Below are 23,566 nucleotides of genomic sequence, written 5' to 3' on the forward strand. Positions count from 1 at the left end.
GAGGAGAAAAGCAAAGAGAAGGGAGGGCAGGGGAAAGGTAGGGCAATTTTTAGGAGTTAAACTTAGTAGGATTGTTCTGTTTTTTAAAGATCCGTATGTGTGTCTTGAAAACAAGGAACCCCCCCTCCCCAAGTGCAGATGTGGCTTCAAGCTCACTGTATCAGAAGGCCCCAGATTCTCTGGGCTTTGCCTACTCGGCATGGTCCCACTCTGGACCACGTGCTCAGCTATCTTATTCCCCTTGTCTCCTCCTTCAAGCCCTTTGGGTTGACGCTGTTTGGGAGTGTTTGCTTTGGCTCCCATTCTACTTCTGCAGGAACCTTGTCTTTCACGTTCCCCTTTGCTCCCATAAAACCAGATTCATGTAAGTCCCGCCAGACCATTTCACTGGTCAATAAGAGTCTGAAACATCACAGGAATAAATCGAAAACATGCTTTAACTCAGATGTTCCCGGGACTTTTGACATTACAGGTAAAGAACATTTTTCCTAACCCATTAAGTGGAATTTATTGCTCCTTGAAATACAAATCTCTTATTAAAGAAATCAGTCTAGTGCAGTCCCCCGAGTCATTGCCTAATAATATGCTTGTGCAAGTGGAGTTTTATTTGGGAGGAGCTTGATGAGGACAAGGGAAGAACAATGTACAGGTTACAAACATTTACGATTAAAAATTTTTATTCTAAGAAAACCAGTCTTATCAGTGCTTTGGCTCCCAGGACCCTGGCAGACAGAGATCTGTAACTGTGAAAAAGAATCAAGGGTTTAGTGGACAGTCGTCCAAAGCCGCTAGTGGTATGTGACTCCATGTGCTAATGCCATGCCTTAGACTCCATTAATTAAAAATGTACTTTATAAAACCAGGATTGGGTGGTGAGCACAGTGGTGTGCTGCCAGAGCCTGCTTTGCAGGAAGACTTGTTGCCTCAGCTGCTGGGGGTACTGTGGTGAGATTACCTGGTGACCCAGCTCCAGTTCTAGTTGAGCTACAAAGGTTCCTGGAGATAGTTGCTCAGGGTAGGTCTGTGGGTTTGTTTCATAAATAAATTCCATGGCAAACTCACATTGTTTATCCTCAAATAAGAGGTTCCACAGGCTAGGCCTTGACGGAGAGGCTGCTCTTCTGCATACAGGTTATAGGCATTAGGAATTGCCTCACCTTCTGAGAGCTGCCTCTCCAAGGTCACACACCTACCCAGGGGGCCACATCCAGTGATGGATCAAAGCCAGAGATCCTTGTGGGTTCTCCAAGGCTGTGGTTGAGCCTGTACTCAGGTCCACTTCTCCTTCTGCCCACTCCTGCTTTGGTCCCCTCTCTTCCACAGGTGTTGATCTTGAGGACACTCCTCTATAAACATCCTGCCCCCTAAATTCCACTTCAGAGTGTGCCAATTCTCTGCTCTGTGCTGGTTATAGCACACTTGCAGAGCTGCCTTCAGAAACTGGACCAAGATTTTGTTCAATCTACAAATCTCGCTGTTAGTCAAAGCTGCCTGAAATGAAATAAGCATCTTGTGAAGGTGAGGAGATCTTCAAAGAGGAGATGTTCAAAGAAAAACACTATTGGAAAGATGAGTGGGATGTGAAGGGGTGAAAGCAAGAATCCTAAGGGTGGATGGACTGGATGTCCCTTCCTGAGTCAAGATCTTAGTATCTGTATTCGTTTGCTAGAGCTGCCATAACAAAATACTACGGACTGTACGGCTTAAACAGCAGAAATTTATTTACTTACTGTTTTGGAGTCTAGAAGTCCAAGATCAAGGTGTCAGCAGGTTTGGTTTTTTCTGAGGCTTCTCTCCTTAGCTTAGCAGGTGGCCACCTTCTCCTGGTCTTCAGATAGTCTTCCTCTGTGTCTGTGTCTTAATCTCCTCTTCTTATAAGGACATCAGTCATAATAGATTAGGACCCACCCATATAACCTCATTTTACCTTAATTACCTCTTTAAAGGCTCTATTTCCAAATACAGTCACATTCTGAGGTACAGGGATTAGGACTTCAACATAAGAATTTTGGAGGGCCACAATTCAGTCCATAACAAAATCCCAAGATTTTACTCTATCCCAGATATATAGTACCCTTTAGCATACATCCAGCCCAGTGTTATAAAAGATCAAATTCAGTATTCAGTTACATAAGACAGAGTTGGCCAGGTTATGTTTGAAGGAGCTACAGAATTTAAACTGCTAAACAAATAGCCAATCTTAGCCTTTTAAAACGATGTTGCCTTCTTATCTAGTAGCTATGAGTATCATTATATCCACTCTACTTCATCCAGGAATCTTAGCACTGGCCAGGCCAGCCAGTGTATTTCCACCAATGTATACACACAAACACAGACTCTACACCCAAGAAGGGACAAGGGGAGTTTTTGGACATAATAGGATAACTGGATTTTCTGGGGGTAGTATCTGAGTATAAAAAGAAAAAGGCTACTATGATGGCTTTACCTCTTGTATTCACTCACTATTCATTTATTCATCCCTTCAAACACTAATCATTGGGTTCCAATTACCTGGTAAGCATTGTGCTAATTGATTTGGGAAAAATAACCTTGTAAAAATCAAAATCCCACCTCCAAAGAGGGAGTATTTTGGTAAGACAAATAAACTGTGCTGCAGTAATGATGATGCCATGAAGCATGGGCTTTGTCATCAAAAGGACTGGGCTCCACCTCCTAGAGAAATGGAAATAAAAACAAAAATAAACAAATGGGACCTAATGAAATTTCAAAGCTTTTGCACAGCAAAGGAAACCATAAACAAGACCAAAAGACAACCCTCAGAATGGGAGAAAATATTTGCAAGTGAAGCAACTGACAAAGGATTAATCTCCAAAATTTATAAGCAGCTCATGCAGCTCAATAACAAGAAAACAAACCACCCAATGCAAAAATGGGCAGAAGACCCAAATAGATATTTCTCCAAAGAAGATATACAGATTGCCAACAAACACATGAAAGAATGCTCAACATCATTAATCATTAGAGAAATGCAAATCAAAACTACAATGAGATATCATCTCACACCAGTCAGAATGGCCATCATCAAAAAATCTACAAACAATAACTGCTGGAGAGGGTGTGGAGAAAAGGAACACTCTTGCACTGCTGGTGGGAATGTGAATTGATACAGCCACTATGGAGAACAGTATGGAGGTTCCTTAAAAAAACTACAAATAAAACTACCATATGACCCAGCAATCCCACTACTGGGCATATACCTTGAGAAAACCATTATTCTAAAAGAGTCACGTACCAAAATGTTCATTGCAGCTCTATTTACAGTAGCCAGGAGATGGAAACAACCTAAGTGTCCATCATCGGATGAATGGATAAAGAAGATGTGGCACATATATACAATGGAATATTACTCAGCCATAAAAAGAAATGAAATTGAGCTATTTGTAATGAGGTGGATAGACCTAGAGTCTGTCATACAGAGTGAAGTAAGTCAGAAAGAGAGAGACAAATACCATATGCTAACACATATATATGGAATTTAAGGGGAAAAAAAGTCATGAAGAACCTAGGGGTAAGACAGGAATAAAGACACAGACCTACTAGAGAACGGACTTGAGGATATAGGGAGGGGGAAGGGTGAGCTGTGACAAAGCGAGAGAGAGACATGGACATATATACACTACCAAACGTAAGGTAGATAGCTAGTGGGAAGCAGCCGCATAGCACAGGGAGATCAGCTCGGTGCTTTGTGACCGCCTGGAGGGGTGGGATAAGGAGGGTGGGAGGGAGGGAGACGCAAGAGGGAAGAGATATGGGAACATATGTATATGTATAACTGATTCACTTTGTTATAAAGCAGAAACTAACATACCATTGTAAAGCAATTATACTCTAATAAAGATGTTAAAAAAAAAACAGGACTGGGCTCAAGGCTCAACTCCAACCTGGGTCAGCTGTGTGACCTTGGGCAAGTCACTCAACCTCTCTAAGCATCAGTTTCCTCATTTGTGCAATGGGGATAAGAATAAAACTTACCAGTTGGCCTCTCCAAGTGGTGGGTTGGGAAGTTTTAGTCCCTCTCTTCCATAACTGCCATGAGCATCCTCCAAAGCCACCTTGAATCAGTATGAAATCTAAGTGAAAAACAGCCTGTTTACTTGGCATCTCCCCCTTCCAGTTAGATTGCAGCCCCGAAGCCCCTCCTATATAGAAATCTTTGAGCTACCAGTTTGCCTCATATACTGTGAAAGTTAAACAAGGCAATGCATGCAGTATGCTTTCTCGTGTAAATGTCCAGTAAATGTTAGCATTATTAAGGCATTTTGCAGTGAGTAACATAAGGGTAACATGATCAACTCATCCCAGTCCCTTCAACCTTCATCTCAGGATCCCTCCTCAGTGCCAGACAAACCTACATAAGAAGGTCCAAGTATGTTACCTGTAAATGATGTAAGGATTCAGAGGGATAAAGGGTCACTTTTAAATTTTTTAAGAATGAGGAATGTTCTTTGGAAGATGTAAGATTTAATCTGGTCTCTGAAGCATGGCAAATCCAAGTGGAAAGAATAACATCAACAAAGATATGTAGGTGGCGAAGGGTAAAGCGTGTTCCTGTAATGTGGGTGCCCCTATCAGATGGATCTTTGCTGGGTGAGGTGGGAGTTAAGGCTAAGAGTGAAGATTGGAACTGAAATCCAAAGTGTTTTTATAAGATAGGCTGAAAAGGTTGAGGTTGGTATTCTGTAGTCAGTGAGGAACTACTGACTAGTGAAAAGTTTTAAGCTGATAATTGAGTTGACCAGAAGTGTTTCAAGGAGATGGCTCTGGTAAGAGCCTTTGGTGACCGTTGGGGCCATGGGCTGATTTGGAGCGGAGAGAGATCAGGAGAAGGAGACCCGTAGGAAAGAAGCTAATGAGATTGTCCAGAGAAGGAGGATGAAGACCTGAGCTAAGGCAGTGGCTGTGAGACTGGCAAGAGAGCTGTAGATGGAGAAGCCCACCAGGAAGACGTTCTCCTATGGGGCTTGGTGGACAATTGGTGGAAGAGATAAAGAGGGGAAAAGGAGTCAAGTATGTCATGGTCGCTCTAGCCACAAACAGAAGTACAGGAAGTAAAGAAGAGGGGCTTAGAGAAAGAGGGAGACGTAGAATTTGTTATGAGTTATTGACAGAATTGATGAGGTGGCCAGACATTCAGAAGAAGATGTTCAGCAGACATGGAAACTGTCCATGATTCAGGATTGAGATGTGAAGTTGGAAGTCAGCCCTAGAGATGTGAGCCCCCAGCTGGGGCAGAGAAGGAGACTACTGGTATTGGTGGTGGAGGGGCACGGGGGGCATACGTAGTCAGAGCAGGGAAACAGAGGGTGTAGGAAAAGCCAGAGACAGGGGAGAGGGTGCAGACTTATCATCCATCCATCCATCCATCCACCCATCCATCCATCCAGCCAGCCAGCCAGCCAGCCATCCATCCAGATGAGGGGTGTATTAAAATCTGCCCCAACAGTCCAGAAGTTCAAGCTCACTGGGAAAGGCTGACAGGAAGGAGCCTGCTAGAGGGCTGTGGGGACCAGAGCAGAATGTCTAACTTCAGGGCTCCAGGCTGCGTGGACAGAGAGCCTCCAGAGATCAAGAAAATAAAACAAATCAAAGGAACAAGAAGAATCAAGTCTGGAAAAGATTTTTGGATTAGAAAAGCTGTGAGGCCAGAAATCAGATTGCAAAAGATAAAAAATAAATAGGTGGTGAAAACATGGAGAGAGAGAACATTGCTAGATTAGCAATTTTTTTTTAATTGAAGTATAGGTGATTTACAATGTTGTGTTAATTACTGCTGTACAGCAAAGTGGCTCAGTTATACATATGTATACATTCTTTACATATTCTTTTACTGTATAGCACAGGGAGAGCAATTACTTTTTTAAATGATAAGACCCAGTTTGGGGAGGAGGGGGATCCCCAGGGGATGCTCAGAAAAGGCAAACAGACACAGAGCTGGGAGAATATAAATTTGTGCAAATCTTTGGGCTCATAATCTGATAAAATATCGAAAGCCTTAAAAATGTTGACATACCCACATAATTATATTTCTAGGAATTTATTCGCATAAATAATAAACGATGGACACATTTATGATGGCAGAAAATAGCAGACACTAGGAAGAGCTCTGAGATGGACCTCTGGCTTTCCCACATACAGTCTCCTCACCAGGCTGCCCTCAGCCCTCGTGCCAGCAGGCTGCGTTATAGCGACCTGCAGCCCCGGCGTCGTGAATAGTGATGACGAGCCAGGTTATGACCTAGATTTATTTTGTATACCTAATCATTATGCTGAGGATTTGGAAAAGGTGTTTATTCCTCATGGACTAATCATGGACAGGACTGAACGGCTGGCTTGAGATGTGATGGAGGAGATGGGAGGCCATCACATCGTGGCCCTCTGTGTGCTCAAGGGGGGGCTATAAATTCTTTGCTCACCTGCTGGATTACATCAAAGCGCTGAACAGAAATAGTGATAGATCCATTCCTATGACTGTAGATTTTATCAGACTGAAGAGCTACTGTAGTGACCGGTCAACAGGCGCCTTAAAAGTAATTGGTGGAGATGATCTCTCAACTTTGACTGGAAAGACTGTCATGATTGCTGAAGATATAATTGATGCTGGTAAAACGACGCAAACCTTGCTTTCCTTGGTCAAGCAGCTTAATCCAAAGATGGTCAAGATTGTGAGCTTGCTGGTGAAAATCACCCCTCGAAGTGTTGGATATAGACCAGACTTTGATGGATTTGAAATTCCAGACAAGTTTGTTGTAGGATATGCCCTTGACTATAATGAATACTTCCGGGATTTGAATCATGTTTGTGTTATTAGTGAAACTGGAAAACCAAAATACAAAGCCTAAGAGAGTTTAAGTTGAGTTTGGCAACATCTAGAGTCCCATTGAAATCACCAGTAAAATTATTAAATCTTCCAGTTCTGTTTTCAGTTGCTCAGTAGAGCTTAGTGCATGTGTCTTCTAAGAATTTTATCTGTTTTGTATTTTAGAAATGTCAGTTGCTGTAGTCCCGAACTCCTTATTTGCACTATGGGCCTACGGACGATCAGTTCCCTTTGGGGGGATTGTTGTTGGACTCGTGAATGAAAATTCTCTTAAACCACATCACTATTGAATAAAAATATTGAAATTATATCTGAGAGAGACATTTAAAGAGAAGAATATATTAGTTTTTTAAATGGTATTTTAATTTTTATTTATTCAAAAAAGAACAGAAGTGATTGAATGTTGTTGATTATACCACTGTGTGTTTAGAAGAGTAGGAAGCATTAAGTTTCATGTCAGTGACAGCACTTAGAGGTGCTGTTATGTTGGATAAACCATATGTCCTGGAATTATTTTAGTAGGTTTCAGTAATATTAACTGTATTTTCCTGCTTGTTCAGATTATTTCCGGTGAATCTTTGTCAAAATTCCTTTTAAATGCAGATCAATAAATTCCAAAAACCTACTACTTTTTGAATTCTTGAATGTAAAAATCCTTAAAATGAAGGCTGTCTCTTTAAAAGAAAATAAAAGAAAATAGAAAACATTAAATATCTAATAAGGATTGGTTAAATACAGCCATTTTGAGATAGCAATCATCAAAATATATATTTTAGCCACATCATATGACAAAATGTCCGTGATACGTTAAATGGGAAATTATAACATAGTAAATGCAACATGCCACCAATTTTATGAAGATGTATATTGTACACCTACACCCCCCACACACACACACAGACACACAAGAGTTTAGGCATCAACAGAACTGTTAATGAATTTAAAAGTGGTTGTCTCATGGTAGTGGAATAATAGGTGACTTTTCTTTCTGATACCTTTTTGCATTTTCCAAATTTCTCCAATATACACGTAATGCTTTTTAAACAGAAAAAAAAAAGTTTGAACTTAAAAAGAAAGAGGAGGTAACTGGCAGGGACAGCAAGGTCAATGGAAGTGTGGGGATAAGAGAAGGTGTGTGGGGCAGAAGGACTGAGGGTGAGAAGGGGAATGATCGATGCCCTGTGCTCCCTGGAGGAGGAGGGCGAGAAAGAGACAAAGGGCCCAGAGGCAGGCACTGACTACTGCAGAGAAGAGAGGTGAGGGTGAGGGGACAGATAAGAAAGGTTAGAAGGTGCCTGAGTTCATTTTGAGTGACCTAGATCTTCTCTACCAAGTGAGTGGATGGACAGGGGACGGGCAGGGGGAAAGAAGTAGGTGGAATGTGGGGAGTCTTCCAGATATGGCTCAGTGGTTGGCCAAGAATCCCTCAAACCCTCAAGAAAGTAAGTAGACCCAGTTATGCAAATTTATGACATCCTCCAGAAAGGTCACCTCCCCAGGGAGTACCCTTGGTCTTAGAATCTTATCCACTTATCGGTTAGCCCAGGGAGCTCATTAATCAGCATTTTTAATTGGACAGAGTGAGAGTGAGAGTGTCATCTCCATTAAGCTCGGCCTTCCACGAGGCATCCCAAAGAGGGGCTCCGATCTGTCTAGGGCAGCACAGAGACAGTGACTGCTTCTCATGCCAGGAGTTCACAGAGTCAGAACAAAAACATGGCCTTGCCCCCCAGATTGCAAAGACTACCACTTTCCAGCACCACCCTGCGTGGCCAGGCAGTTGTTCTCCAGGAGAAGCAAATTCACAGGAGTAAGACCTCGAAGTAGCTTAGCAGCTAGACCAGGCCCTCCCTCTTGGCCCCCTCATTTCTCAGTTGTCACAGTTGGCATGAGGATTATTTAGTGAATACTTTGGGATTGTGGGAATATTCTTTCATTTATTCATTTACTCAAATATTATTACTCAGTACCCAGCACTTTGGACATTCAGTGGTCAGTAAGATGGGAAGTCCCACTTAAGGTTTCCAGCATGGAAATGATTTCTCCCTTCCAGCTCTATCACTTCTTTCTCCCACACCATAGCTCCAGAGCTGCCTCTTCCAGTGCAAACCAATGAGGATTCATTCCTCTCCAGTGTCTGGGTCAGTAAGTTGTGTTGAATGCTATTTTCCCTTATGCAAAAATAAATGAAGTGGTCATTTCTTCTGTACAGCAAAGTGACTCAGTTACACACACACAGGGAACTATATTCAAATATCCTGAATATATATATATATATATATATATATATATATATATATATATATATATATATATATATATATATACAAAGAATATATTCATATGCTTTTCCATCATGGTTTGTCACCAGAGTCCCTGTGCTATACAATAGGACCTTATTGTTTATCCATCCTATATATAATAGCTTGCCTCTGCTAATCCCAGACTCCCAATACTTCCCTCCCCCACCCCTCTCCCCCTTGGCAACCACAAGTCTATTCTCTATATCTGTGAGTCTGTTTTTGTTTCATAGGTATGTTGATTTGTGTCCTATTTTATTTTATTTTCAAAGAATTTTTATTTTGTTTTTACATTTTTTGATGTGGACCATTTTTTTTTAAGTCTTTATTGAACTTATTGCAATATTGCTTCTGTTTTATGTTTTGGTTTTTTGGCGCCGAGGCATGTGGGATCTTAGCTCCCCAAAGAGGGATTGAACCCACACTCCCTGCATTGGAAGGCAAAGTCTTAACCCCTGGACAGCCAGGGAAGTCCCTGTCCTATTTTAAATTCCACATACTTCAGTAAAATTTAAAAAGAAATAAAAAAATTTTTTTAAAAAGTGTGCTGTAAAACTGGAAAAAAAAAAAAGATTTCATGAGAGCTTTGCAAGGCAATTTTGGAATGAGATCCAGCGAGCCCACCACAACTCTGGTATATAGCACCTTCCATCTGAAGTGTATGCCACCCTAGACTATATATCCCTAGCGGGGAGCCTGGGATGTTTCCATTCATGTTGGCTGAATGAATAAATGATTCAATAAATATATGATTACGTGGACCCAGCACACAAAACCTTGCATGTAGTTTATTTTTCTATGTCTCCCCACCTAAATTAGAGGTTTCTTTAGGTCTGGGAACCTGGCTTGTTTCACCTTTGTAATCTGCTCTCTGCCTTCCCAGTGGATATTTGTTAATAATCTTTTTTTTTTTCCTTTTGCAGTTGAGTTGTAGTCGTTCTTGTGTGTTTTGTATATAAGACTTTTTTTCAGATATAGGATTGCAAATATTCCCTCCCATTCTGTATGTTGCCTTTTCATTCTGTTGATATTTGAAGAGACTATTCTTTCCCACGGTGTCATCTTAGAACCTCGGCGATTATCATTTGGCCATGTATGTGTCAGTTTATCTGGGGGCTCTTTATTCTGGTCCATAGGTCTATCTGCCTATTTCTATGCCAGTGCCATACTGTTTTGATTGCTGTGACTTTGTAATGTTTTGATGTCAGGAAGTGTGAAACCTCTATCTTTGTTCTTTGTTGTCCAGATTGTTTTGGCTCTTTGGGGCCTTTTGTGGTTCCCTATGTATTTGAAGAATGTCCTTCCATTTCTATTAAGATGACATTGGAATTCTGATAGATGTTGCAAATGAATCTGTGCATCACTTTGGGTAGTATGGAAATGTCAACAATATTGTCTTCCAGTGTATGAAGATGGAATGTCATTCCAATTAATGTGTTGCCTTTAATTCTTTGAGAAATCTTTGGTAGTTTTCACTGTACAAGTCATTTACCTCCTTAGGGCCTTTTGCCCCTGCTATCCCTGGATCTTCCAGAGTCAGGGGTGAGAAGGATGGGCTCATAAGGAGAGTGAAATTTACCTCCCTCCCATTTGTACCTGCTCTCTGAATATGTCTAGCAGAGGAACACTGGACCATGCTCTTCACCTCTGCTTACAAGTGGGCACCCTGCTGGGAATTCCTCTAAGACTTAGGTGTACACATTACTGTTTGAGTGTCCCCAGGGCCTCACATAATGCCTAGCACATCTGCATGAGCACAGGAAATACCTACAAATGAATGAACAGATCAGGCCAGCAAATGACTCTGCAGCAAGGAACAGCCGGGGAGAGGCAGTAACATCTTCCTCCTCTTCGGATCTCTAGAGGTGGACTGTACAGTGTGGCAACCACTAGCCAGATGTGCCTGTTTATAATTAATTTAATTCAATCTATAATTAACTCAAGCTATTATGATAAAATAAAGCATCCAAATTGCTCTGTCCCACTAGCCACATTTCAAATTTGTCAATACAGTTGGAATTTCAGGCTTGTAAACTTAGAGGTGAGAGCTATAATAGGCCCAAAGAAGTCAGAAGTTGAAAGGTGATTCCTTCAGGATCTTTCTCGCATTTGAAGGTTTGAAACTGTGATCAATGTCTTGTTAAAGGGCTCTGACTCCACAGAGCACAGGGAAGGTCTGAGAACTTGCAGGAAAAATCAGGGTGATGCTGTGTGACCTACCACAACCTCTTAACCTGCTGCCTTTTCTTGCCCCTTCCCCCTTCCCTCTCTCCACTAGTAGCCACTAATTTGTTTGTTCTCAATACCTGTGAATCTTTTTTGTTATATTCATTCATTTGTTTTATTTTTTAGATTCTACATATGAGTGATAACATACAGTGTCTTTCTCTGTCTGACTTATTTCACTAAACACAATACCCTCCAGATCCATCCAAGTTGTTGCAAATGGCAAAATTTCATTCTTTTTCATGGCTGAGTACTATTCCATTGCATGTATATACCACATCTTCTTTATCCATTCATCTGTTGATGAATACTTAGGTGACTTCCATATATTGACTATTGTGAAAAATGCTGTTATGAACATTGGGGTGCATGTATCTTTTCAAATTAGTGTTTTCATTTTCTATGGATATATTCCCAGGAGTGGAATTTCTGGATCACATGATAGTTGTATTTTTAGGTTTTTTAGGAACCTCCATACTGTTTCCACAGTGGCTATACCAATTTACATTCCCACCAACAGAGTACAAGGGTTCCTTTTTCTCCACATCCTTGCCGACATTTGTTATTTGTGGTCTTTTTGATGATAGACATCCTGACAGGTGTGAGGTGATATCTCATTGTGGTTTTGATTTGCATTTCCCTGATTATTAGCAATGTTGAACATTTATCATGTGCCTGATGGCCATCTGTATGTCTTCTTTGGAAAAATGTCTATTCAGGTCTCCTGCCCATTTTTCAATCTTCTATGAGCTGTTCACATGTTTTGGATATTAACCTCTTATCAGTCATATCATTTGCAAATATTTTATCCCTTTCAATAGGCTGTCTTTTTGTTTTGCTGATGGTTTCCTTTGCCATGCAAAATTTTAAGTTTAATTAGGTCTTATTTGTTTATTTTTGTTTTTGCTTCTTTTGCCTTATGAGACATATTCAAAAATATATTGTTATGATTTATGTCAAAGAGTGTTCTGCCTATATTTTCTTCTAGGAGTTTTATGGTTTCTGGTCTTACATTTAGATCTTTAATTAGTTTTGAGTTTATTTTTGTGTATGGAGTTAGGGAGTGTTCTAATTTCATTCTTTTACATGTAGCTGTCCACTTTTACCAGCACCACTTACTGAGGAGACTGTCTTTTCTCCATTGCCTATTCTTGTCTCCTTTGTCGTAGATTAATTGACTATAAGTGCATGAGTTTATTTCTAGGCTCTATTTTATTCCAGGATATATGCGTCAATCCTTAGAATCTACTTATATGATGAAAAAACAAAAACATACAATACTTTCTAAAGCAATTTGAGGGTTTTAAAAATTAAATTTAAAATTATTCTTAGTAACTAATATTACTCTCCTATTTCTGCACCAACAATACACTTAAGACATTCAGTTGTAACTCTGCCTGCTCATCTGTATTTCTCCCTAGACTGTAAGATATGGGAGGAGAGAGATAATGTTTGCTAGTTTGCTGTAACATTCCCAAGGTTAAATAACTATTTTTCACATTGTCTTGTTTAGAAAATATCTATAAAGATCTGAATCAATATACAACAATCTTTATTATATTTTCCATGTCACGTTACATCAGAACCCTGAGGCGGACAGCTGTGAGTCTATGTTGAGATCTCTTCTTTACCTTTTCCTTTTATTTCAATGAAATTATTTCCTGCTCTTCTGTGCAATCCCTATAACCACACATTACAGGGGCTGCAACTTATTCTCCCTTAACTCCATAAATATTCAGGGAAGTCTCAGTAATCAGTGAGGATTTCCAATCATTTTATAAATGTTTCCTAAGAGCAAATTTCTGATTATTTAAGTCACAACTAAAAAACCCAGAAAGGAATCTAGAGACTTTCACTCATCCAAAAATTCTAACGGTTTTGTAAGTATCAATTCTCTATATTAGTTTTTTTTTTGCTTAAAGTACTTAAAGAAGTTTTTGGCTTCTTTACAAGACTTGAATAAAATAGAATAGAGAACCAAAAGTGTTTCCAAGAACTTGACCATCAAAAATGGCAGCTGGGAATTGTTTCATCTCTGCAGGTTGTTTTGGAAGGTCCTAAGTGGAAAATATATACTGGCTTTCCATAGTATGAAATTGCAAATAACTCTTTAAATTATCATGTGTGCCTTAATAATGTGCCCTTTGAAGGCAAGCCTTAGTTAGGGAGATGAACTGGCTGTTACAAAAGAAACAGTATGAAGGATTAGTCACTACAAGACTTGATGATGGACTGGTTGATTTTGTCAGTATGCAATAGCCTGTGAGTGGGAAATTACTAGTTTGGAACTTTAAATTTTCAGCCCAAATGTGATTTTAAAAGGCTTTTATGAGTTTTTCAGATCACTCTTAAGTGTTTTTTAAATATTTTTATAGTAGCAGAAGATAGCTGTCTCTAAAAACCAGACCCATCTAATACTTTTGGTTCCAGAATTAAGAGGTGAGTGAATTTAGAGCATAGCTAAGTCTTACATGAAATTTAGAGCATTAATTAGGAAAAAGTATCACATTTAAATTTCAGCTGAATATATATGGAAGCATTTAGATTGATCTGAGCATTGAGACTGCATACTGGATAGTTTGGGCTTCATGGCCCTGAAACCAGCAGGCAATGGTGTGTGTTATTACCCTGGTTGGAGTGATTGATCCTGCTACGTAATGGTTATAAAGGGATGTGTATCTGGAATCCAGAAGATTTCCAAGGGATATTTCATTGTACTTCCTTGTCTAATTAATGAAGACCCCTGAATCTAATGTAGTCGGAGCTACCAAGAAATTTCCACCAAGTAAATAATCATAAATAACTAAAATGATTTGAAGACAAGAAAGAGATGGACTAGGTAGTGGAAAAATGAAATTAAAAGCACCAACATCTCATGACTAGTTTTAGGCATTTAGAAATAGTTAGGCACACTCTTCCCTTTCATTTTAAGTGGCATATAGTAGCCACTATTTCCTTTCTTCCTAAATATTACATGTAAGATGTGTTGGTGGACCTTTACCTTATAATTTTATCTCTGATGATCATAGAACAGTATATTTTCATTAGAAAAAAAAACATAACCATCACCCAGAGATGGATATAGTGATTGATTCAACTGTGTATCTCTACCTTGAAAAGAGAGTTTCAGGACATCTCCATGTAAATGAGGAATGGGTTGTGTTATTATAGATCAACACATGCTATTGTTGATTTTGCCATTGTTCAAAAGTTAAAATATAAGTCATTGGGTTGAACTGTGGGAAATAATGGAATTTTGGCAATGACATCAGTTCCAAAATCCTTCTGTGCTCTCCCTTCTGGTGGAAGGACTGTAAGCATGGGAATTACATATCTCAATTCCCTTGCCTCCAGATTTCTGGATGGGATTTTAAGTTCTACCAATGAGATAAACTTGCATGATGTTCAGAAGGTAGAAAGGAAGTGGATGTCCTATTAATCTTCCTGTACTAGTGGTGAGCAGAAGTGCATGTTTTTGTTTGTTTGTTTTACAATCCAGGTCTTTATTTTCTTTACACCAGCCATGCCATGAATTCACAGGGAATGGATTCCAACAGCTCAGGCTCCTTTCTGTTGGTTCTCATGAAGTGTGCCTCTCTGGGTGGAGCACGCCGGTGCTTCAACTGAACCCCAAAATCTTTCTCTTTTGCTTCCTGATCACTTTCTTTCACATGTTTCAGGAAGGTATCTCAGCTCTCAGAGTGCTTAATATGCTTTATCACACATTAATTCTCTTGGCAAGAATCTTGCCCTTAACTTGTTTGTTTTTCAACAATGGCAACAGCATTCCAGGTCAGGTAACATCGTAGACTCTTCCAGATTTGCTATGGTGACATCTGTGGGGCATTGCTTTTTGAACAGTGCCTATTCCCTTGATGTCTACAATATCACCTTTCTTGTAGATTTGCAAGTATGTGGCCAAAGGAACAAATCCATGTTTTCTAAAGGCCTAGAGAACATATAACAGGTGCCTCTCCTCTTGCCCTTTGTTTTGGTCATTCTGGTGAATTGCTGGAAGATGGCAGTTCCCGCCAAAAGACCAGAAGTATATGCTTTTCTAAAAGTGAGGTTCTGGGGTTTTTTCCCCAGCGACTTTAGGTCATTTTTCATTGCCTTGGCTCTGCAAGTCAGGAATAGTAATGGTGACGGTGTCGTGAAGAAGCAGGGAGATGAGAAGCAGCATCTTACCGATTCTCTGGCTAAAAACTCATGAGTAAAACTGAAACTTACAAATTCTCCCTTTGGCTTTTATTTCTTTAGTACCTAAACAATTTTATAAATATCTGATTCCCTGTATTTGATACCTGTTGCTGAAAAACTGTTAATATGTCTTTTTTCTACAGTAAATACTGATTGATTCAGGTAGCCAATCTACCAGTAACTCAGCCAGTGTCTCCTTCAGTACAGATTGATACAGTTTTGAAAGTTGGAATATTGGATGGTATTTCTAAAATCTATACCACTCTCATGAATATATTACTGAATTACATAGGAAAATACAACATATCTCTATCTGAATATTTAATGTTACCAATTATTTTTGTTCCATGGGAAGAAATTTAGTTTCTAGAAAATGTACATTAACATAATCTTTAAAATATCAAATGAGGATTTATTCTAGCTTACAATCTTTCTGTGAACATTGATCTCAATGGAACAGTCAGCTTTGCATCTCCCAAGTTAAGTTTTTTAATTGGCCAATTCCTGATTAATTTGCATCAGACAAACAAAATAAATAAGAGGTTTCATTAGACATAGCAATAAAAAATGAATAATCAAGTAAAACAATTGAATTAAAAATTTAAAAAAATAGGTTTACAGGTAGGTAGGTAAGTAAGTGCATAGTTACATGGATATATAGATCTTTGTATAGATTTATATACTAAATACCTTCTGAACATCTCCACGTGGCTCTCTGAGAAACTTCTCAAACTTAACATGCCTAAAACTGAACTTCTGATCTCTTTCTCTCACTTCAACCTAAAATCAGCTATGACTTTCCCCATACCTATCTTTTTAGTTGCTCAGGACAAAAAACTTGGTTTCGTCCTGCGGTAGGAGGTAGATGGGTCACTGGGTTGAAAAGCTGGAGTTTGTCAAGTGGAGTGAATTGGAGCTTTGTTTGCCCTGACACAAAGGAGCTTTGTCCTTTTCAAGGACAAAGTTAGTGGCAGAAGCTGAGCTCTGCTGGAGTAAAGAGATAAGGTGACCACATCTAGCACTCCTGAGGTCAAGGAGACCTCCCTCACTGCACATGCACAGAAAGACTCCTCAGTGGTCAAAAAGGGAGAGGGCGTTATGCCATAGTAGGTGCTATCAATCTCCCATAGGCCCTGGAGCTGGAATCCATCTTGGCTAAAAGATGTGCACACGTGTCGGGCAGGGCACTGGGACAGGTCATATGTGGGCAAAGAAGCAATGTAGTTGGCCAGAGGAGAACAAAGACTGGGAAGAACCACCCTATATAAGTGATTTAAATCACCTCTCTGGCACTCTCCTCATTAGGTAGGATGCCCATACTCTTCTCTGGGTGTGTATTTCTGCTTTGCTTCTGCTCTAAATTAACTGCATCTTTGTTCTATTTGCACTCACTGCGCTGCCAATAAACTCTGTGCCTGCTATACAGTGTTTCTTTGTGGAATTCTTTCTTCAAAGAGGACAAGGACCAAGGTCCTCTCACCTGCCAATGTCAATCCTTGATGATTTATTCAAATACACACCTCAATCCTCCAATAAATCCTCTCAGTTACCATCATTGATTGCCTGGAATATGCAAAAGCTTCCTTATAGATTTCACCTGATTTTGTACTTGTCCTTATAAATCTGCCCTTTAAAAATTCCAGGGTGATCTGATTAAATAGAATCAAATTATATCAGCTCCCTGCTCAAAAAGTCAGCTTCCCCCTGGCTCACAGTGAATACAATAGCTGGTAATATAGCTTTATGGGGAATCTAACACCTATGCCTCCCTAACAATATCTTCCCAGTAGCCTCTGCGTATTGGGAATACTTCAGACTGCCCTATTGTTTCTCAAACACTAGAGCATTTGCACTGGCTGCTTCCTCTGTTTAGACACTTTTCCCTGAACTATTTGTATGGTTAGTACCCTCATCTACTTTACATCTATTTGGTTTTTTTTTGTCTGAGTTGGGTCTTCGTTGTTGTGTGTGGGCTTTCTCTAGTTGTGGCGAGTGGGGGCTACTCTTCGTTGCGGTGCACAGGCTTCTCATTGTGGTGGCTTCTCTTGTTGCGGAGCACGGGCTCTAGGCACGCGGGCTTCAGTAGTTGTGGCATGCAGGCTCAGTAGTTGTAGCTCATGGGCTCAGTAGTTGTGGCTCATGGGCTCTAGAGCACAGGCTCTGTAGTTGTGATGCACGGGCTTAGTTGCTCCACAGCATGTGTAATCTTCCCGGACCAGGGATTGAACCAGTGTCCCCTGCATTGGCAGGTGGATTCTTAAGCACTGTGCCACCAGCGAAGCCCTACATCTATTTTTTTTTAACATCTTTATTGGAGTATAATTGCTTTACAATGGTGTGTTAGTTTCTGCTTTATAACAAAGTGAATCAGTTATACATATACATGTGTTCCCATATCTCTTGCCTCTGCGTCTCCCTCCCTCCCACCCTCCCTATTCCACCCCTCCAGGCGGTCACAAAGCACCGAGCTGATCTCCCTGTGCTATGCGGCTGCTTCCCACTAGCTATCTACCTTACGTTTGGTAGTGTATATATGTCCATGCCTCTCTCTCGCTTTGTCACAGCTCACCCTTCCCCCTCCCTATATCCTCAAGTCCGTTCTCTAGTAGGTCTGTGTCTTTATTCCTGTCTTACCCCTAGGTTCTTCATGACATTTTTTTCCCCTTAGATTCCATATATATGTGTTAGCATACGGTATTTGTTTTTCTTTTTCTGACTTACTTCACTCTGTATGACAGACTCTATGTCTATCCACCTCATTACAAAGAGCTCAATTTCGTTTCTTTTTATGGCTGAGTAATATTCCATTGTATATATGTGCCACATCTTCTTTATCCATTCATCCGATGATGGACACTTAGGTTGTTTCCATCTCTGGGCTATTGTAAATAGAGCTGCAATGAACATTGTGGTACATGACTCTTTTTGAATTATGGTTTTCTCAGGGTGTATGCCCAGTAGTGGGATTGCTGGGTCATATGGTAATTCTATTTGTAGTTTTTTTAGGAACCTCCCTACTGTTCTCAACAGTGGCTGTATCAATTTACATTCCCACCAACAGTGCAAGAGGGTTCCCTTTTCTCCACAACCTCTCCAGCATTTATTGTTTCTAGATTTTTTGATGATGGCCATCCTGACTTGTGTGAGATGATATCTCATTGTGGTTTTGATGTGCATTTCTCTAATGATTAGTGATATTGAGTATTCTTTCATGTGTTTGTTGGCAGTCTGGATATCTTCTTTGGAGAAGTGTCTATGTAGGTCTTCTGCCCATTCTTGGACTGGGTTGTTTGTTTTTTTGTTATTAAGCTGCATGGGCTGCTTATAAATTTTGGAGATTAATCCTTTGTCAGTTGCTTCATTTGCAAATATTTTCTCCCATTCTGAGGGTTGACTTTTAGTCTTGTTTATGGTTTCTTTGCTGTGCAAAAGCTTTTAAGTTTCATTAGGTCCCATTTGTTTATTTTTGTTTTTATTTCCATTTCTCTAGGAGGTGGGTCAAAAAGGATCTTGCTGTGATTTATGTCATAGAGTGTTCTGCCTATGTTTTCCTCTAAGAGTTTGATAGTTTCTGGCCTTACATTTAGGTCTTTAATCCATTTTGAGCTTATTTTTGTGTATGGTGTTAGGGAGTGATGTAATCTCGTACTTTTACATGTACCTGTCCAGTTTTCCCAGCACCACTTATTGAAGAGGCTGTCATTTCTCCACTGTACATTCCTGCCTCCTTTATCAAAGATAAGGTGACCATATGTACATGGGTTTATCACTGGGCTTTCTATCCTGTTCCATTGATCTATCTTTCTGTTTTTGTGCCAGTACCATACTGTCTTGATTACTGTAGCTTTGTAGTAAAGTCTGAAGTCAGGGAGCCTGATTCCTCCAGCTCCGTTTTTCGATATCAAGATAGCTTTGGCTATTGGGGTCTTTTGTGTTTCCATACAAATTATGACATTTTTTGTTCCATTTCTGTGAAAAATGCCAGTGGTAGTTTGATAGGGATTGCATTGAATCTGTAGATTGCTTTGGGTAGTAGAGTCATTTTCACAATGTTGATTCTTCCAATCCAAGAACATGGTATATCTCTCCATCTATTTGTATCATCTTTAATTTCTTTCATCAGTGTCTTATAATTTTCTGCATACAGGTCCTTTGTCTCCCTAGGTAGGTTTCTTCCTAGATATTTTATTCTCTTTGTTGCAATGGTAAATGGGAGTGTTTTCTCGATTTCACTTTCAGATTTTTCATCATTAGTGTATAGGAATGCAAGAGATTTCTGTCCATTAATTTTGTATCCTGTTACTTTACCAAATTCATTGATTAGCTCTAGTAGCTTTCTGGTAGCAGCTTTAGGATTCTCTGTGTATAGTATCATGTCATTTGCAAACAGTGACAGCTTTACTTCTTCTTTTGCAATTTTGATTCCTTTCATTTCCTTTTCTTCTCTGATTGCTGTGGCTAAAACTTCCAAAACTATATTGAATAAGAGTGGTGAGAGTGGGCAACCTTGTCTTGTTCCTGATCTTAGTGGAAATGCTTTCAGTTTTTCACCATCGAGGACAATGTTGGCTGTGGGTTTGTCATATATGGCCTTTATTATGTTGAGGAAAGTTCCCTCTATGCCTACTTTCCGCAGGGTTTTTTATCATAAATGGGTGTTGAATTTTGTCGAAAGCTTTTTCTGCATCTATTGAGATGATCATATGGTTTTTCTCCTTCAATTTGTTAATATTGTGTATCACATTGATTGATTTGCATATATTGAAGAATCCTTGCATTCCTGGAATAAACCCCACTTGATCATGGTGTATGATCCATTTAATATGCTGTTGGATTCTGTTTGCTAGTATTTTGTTGAGGATTTTTGCATCTATGTTCATCAGTGATATTGGCCTGTAGTTTTCTTTTTTGTGACATCCTTGTCTGGTTTTGGTATCAGGGTGATGGTGGCCTCGTAGAATGAGTTTGGGAGTGTTCCTCCCTCTGCTCTATTTTGGAAGAGTTTGAGAAGGATACGTGTTAGCTCTTCTCTAAATGTTTGATACAATTCGCCTGTGAAGCCATCTGGCCCTGGGCTTTTGTTTGTTGGAAGATTTTTAATCATAGTTTCAATTTCAGTGCTTGTGATTGGTCTGTTCATATTTTCTATTTCTTCCTGATTCAATCTTGGCAGGTTGTGCATTTCTAAGAATTTGTCCATTTCTTCCAGGTTGTCCATTTTATTGGCATAGAGTTGCTTGTAGTAATCTCTCATGATCTTTTGTATTTCTGCAGTGTCAGTTGTTACTTCTCCTTTTTCATTTCTAATTCTATTGAATTGAGTCTTCTCCCTTTTTTTCTTGATGAGTCTGGCTAATGGTTTATCAATTTTGTTTGTCTTGTCAAATAACTCGCTTTTAGTTTTGTTGATCTTTGCTATCATTTCCTTCATTTCTTTTTCATTTATTTCTGATCTGATTTTTATGATTTCTTTCCTCTGCTAACTTTGGGAGTTTTTTGTTCTTCTGTCTCTAATTGCTTTAGGTGCAAGGTTAGGTTGTTTATTCGAGATGTTTCCTGTTTCTTAAGGTAGGATTATATTGCTGTAAACTTCCCTCTTAGAACTGCTTTTGCTGCATCCCATAGGTTTTGGGTCGTCATGTCTCCATTGTCATTTGTTTCTAGGTATTTTTTAATTTCCTCTTTGATTTCTTCAGTGATCACTTCGTTATTAAGTAGTGTATTGTTTAGCCTCCATGTGTTTGTATGTTTTACAGATCTTTTCCTGTAATTGATATCTAGTCTCATAGCGTTGAGGTCGGAAAAGATACTTGATACGATTTCAATTTTCTTAAATTTAGCAAGTCTTGATTTGTGACCCAAGATATGATCTATCCTGGAGAATGTTCCATGAGCACTTAAGAAAAATGTGTAATCTGTTGTTTTTGGATGGTGTGTCCTATAAATATCAATTAAGTCCATCTTGTTTAATGTATCATTTAAAGCTTGTCTTTCTTTCTTTATTTTCATTTTGGATGATTTTTCCATTGGTGAAAGTGGGGTGTTAAAGTCCCCTACTATGAATGTGTTACTGTCGATTTCCCCTTTTATGGCTCTTAGTATTTGCCTTATGTATTGAGGTGCTCCTATGTTGGGTGCATAAATATTTACAATTGTTATATCTTCTTGTTGGATTGATCCCTTGATCATTATGTAGAGTCCTTCTTTGTCTCTTCTAATAGTCTTTATTTTAAAGTCTATTTTGTCTGATATGAGAATTGCTACTCCAGCTTTCTTTTGGTTTCCATTTGTATGGAATATCTTTTTCCATCCCCTCACTTTCAGTCTTTACGTGTCTCTAGGTCTGAAGTGAGTCTCTTGTAGACAGCATATATATGGGTCTTGTTTTTGTATCCAATCAGCCAATTTTGTCTTTTGGTGGGAGCATTTAGTCCATTTAGATTTAATGTAATTATCGATATGTATGTTCCTATTCCCATTTTCTTAATTGTTTTGTGTTCTTTATTGTAGGTCTTTTCCTTCTCTTGTGTTTCTTACCTAAAGAAGTTCCTTTAGCATTTGTTGTAAAGCTGGTTTGGTGGTGCTGAACTCTCTCAGCTTTTGCTTGTCTGTAAAGGTTTTAATTTCTCCATCTAATCTGAATGAGATCCTTGCTGGGTAGAGTAATCTTGGTTGCAGGTTTTTCTCCTTCATCACTTTAAATATGTCCTGCCAGTCCCTTCTGGCTTGCAGAGTTTCTGCTGAAAGATCAGCTGTTAACCTTATGGGGATTCCCTTGTGTGATATTTGTTGTTTTTCCCTTGCTGCTTTTATATGTTTTCTTTGTATTTAATTTTTGACAGTTTGATTAATATGTGCCTTGGCATATTTCTCCTTGGATTTATCCTGTATGGGGCTCTCTGCACTTGATTAACTATTTCCTTTCCCATATTAGGAAGTTTTCAACTATAATCTCTTCAAATGTTTTCTCAGTCCCTTTCTTTTTCTCTTCTTCTTCTGGAACCCCTATAATTCGAATGTTGGTGTGTTTAATGTTGTCCCAGAGATCTCTGAGACTGTCCTCAGTTCTTTTCTTTCTTTTTTCTTTATTCTGCTCTGCAGTAGTTCTTTCCACTATTTTATCTTCCAGGTCATTTATCCGTTCTTCTGCCTCAATTATTCTGCTATTGATCCCATCTAGAGTATTTTTAATTTCATTTATTGTGTTATTAATCATTGCTTGTTTCATCTTTAGTTCTTCTAGGTCCTTGTTAAATGTTTCTTGCATTTTGTCTATTCTATTTCGAAGATTTTGGATCATCTTTACTATCATTATTCTGAATTCTTTTTCAGGTAGACTGCCTATTTCCTCTTCATTTGTTAGGTCTGGTGGGTTTTTATCTTGCTCCTTCATCTGCTGTGTGTTTTTCTGTCTTCTGATTTTCCTTATCTTACTGTGTTTGGGGTCTCCTTTCTGCAGGCTGCAGGTTCGTAGTTCCCGTTGTTTTTGGTGTCTGTCCCCAGTGGCTAAAGTTGGTTCAGTGGGTTGTGTAGGCTTCCTGGTGGAGTGGACTAGTGCCTGTGTTCTGGTGGATGAGGCTGGATCTTGTCTTTCTGGTGGGTAGGTCCACGTCTGGTGGTGTGTTTTGGGGTGTCTGTCGGCTTATTATGATTTTAGGTAGCCTCTCTGCTAATGGGTGGTGTTTTGTTCCTGTCTTGCTAGTTGTTTGGCATAGGGTGTCCAGCACTGTAGCTTGCTGGTCGTTGAGTGAAGCTGGGTGCTGGTGTTGAGATGGAGATCTCTGGGAGATTTTCACCGTTTGATATTATGTGGAGCTGGGAGGTCTCTTGTGGACCAGTGTCCTGAAGTTGGCTCTCCCACCTCAGAGGCACAGCACTGACTCCTGGCTGCAGCAGCAAGAGACTTTCATCAACATGGCTCGGAATAAAAGGGAGAAAAAGTAGAAAGAAAGAAAGAAAGAAAGAAAGAAAGAAAGAAAGAAAGAAAGAAAGAAAGAAAGAA

At 39.5% G+C, this 23,566-nt stretch overlaps 2 pseudogenes; one reads left to right on the forward strand and one right to left on the reverse strand.

Annotated features, from left to right (window-relative positions):
• The first annotated feature begins 6,361 nt into the window (after nt 1-6,361).
• Nucleotides 6,362-6,860, forward strand: LOC132431253 (hypoxanthine-guanine phosphoribosyltransferase pseudogene; annotated as a pseudogene).
• Nucleotides 6,861-14,876: 8,016 nt separating this feature from the next.
• Nucleotides 14,877-15,363, reverse strand: LOC132431315 (large ribosomal subunit protein eL21-like; annotated as a pseudogene).
• Nucleotides 15,364-23,566: the final 8,203 nt, after the last annotated feature.

The sequence above is a fragment of the Delphinus delphis genome, chromosome 1 (genome assembly GCF_949987515.2).
Source record: "Delphinus delphis chromosome 1, mDelDel1.2, whole genome shotgun sequence".
Taxonomy (NCBI): domain Eukaryota; kingdom Metazoa; phylum Chordata; class Mammalia; order Artiodactyla; family Delphinidae; genus Delphinus; species Delphinus delphis.